The following is a 907-nucleotide window of genomic DNA, read 5'->3' as shown; positions in this document are numbered from 1 at the left end:
AGGAGCATTCCAGCTGCACTTCCTCCAGGACAGATTTGTTGTTAGTTCTTTTAGCAGTCCATGGTACTTTCAGCATTCTTTGCCAGCACCAAAACTCAAAAGTATTCATTCTTCTTTGGTTTACAGCCACGGTCTCATACAATATTTTTCTTTTTGTGATTGACTACTTATACTCAGCATAATGTCCTCTCAGTTGATCCACGTTATGATATTTTTCACAGATTCATAGTTATTCAAGTATTCCACTGTGTGTATGTACCATATTTTGTTCATCCACTCATCCACTGATGGGCACTTTAGTTGTTTCAATCATTCTGCTATTGTGAATAACACTGCTATGAACAGGGTTGTGCATATATCTGGTTGTGTCACAGCTCTTGTTTCTCTAGGATACATACTTAGTAGTGACATTGCTAGAAGCTCTGGTGGTGTACATGTTAAGGTATTTGACTGCTGATCAAAAGGTCAGTGGTTCAAAACTGCCAGCTGCTCTGTGGAAGAAAGATGAGGCAGTCTGCTTCCATAAAGATTTACAGCCTTGAAAACCCAATGAAGATCACTATGAATCATAAACAACTCAATGGCAGTAAGTTTGGTGGTGTTTTTTGGAGAGGAATTGCTGGATCATATGGTATCTCTGCCACCGATGGCAGGAAGCAGTGGGAAGAAGCCAGGCCAACAGACAGATCCAGGTAAGGGGAAGGCCAGGAAGTGGGTGGAGAGGTTTTGAACAGCTAAGGGAGACAAACTTGTCTGTCAGTTTTTCCCACTGTGGAGAAACAGCTGCATACATCCATTAATAATGGAAACATTGAATGTATGAAACATGAATCTAGGAAAAGTGGAAGTTGTCAAAAATGAAATGAAACACATAAAATTTGATATCCCAGGCATTAATGAGCTGAGA

The sequence above is a fragment of the Orycteropus afer genome, unplaced genomic scaffold (assembly GCF_000298275.1).
Source record: "Orycteropus afer afer isolate SDZICR_OR568_19922 unplaced genomic scaffold, OryAfe1.0 scaffold00405, whole genome shotgun sequence".
Classification (NCBI taxonomy): domain Eukaryota; kingdom Metazoa; phylum Chordata; class Mammalia; order Tubulidentata; family Orycteropodidae; genus Orycteropus; species Orycteropus afer.
The sequence above is the reverse complement of the archived record's forward strand: the minus strand, read 5'-3'. Positions refer to the sequence as shown.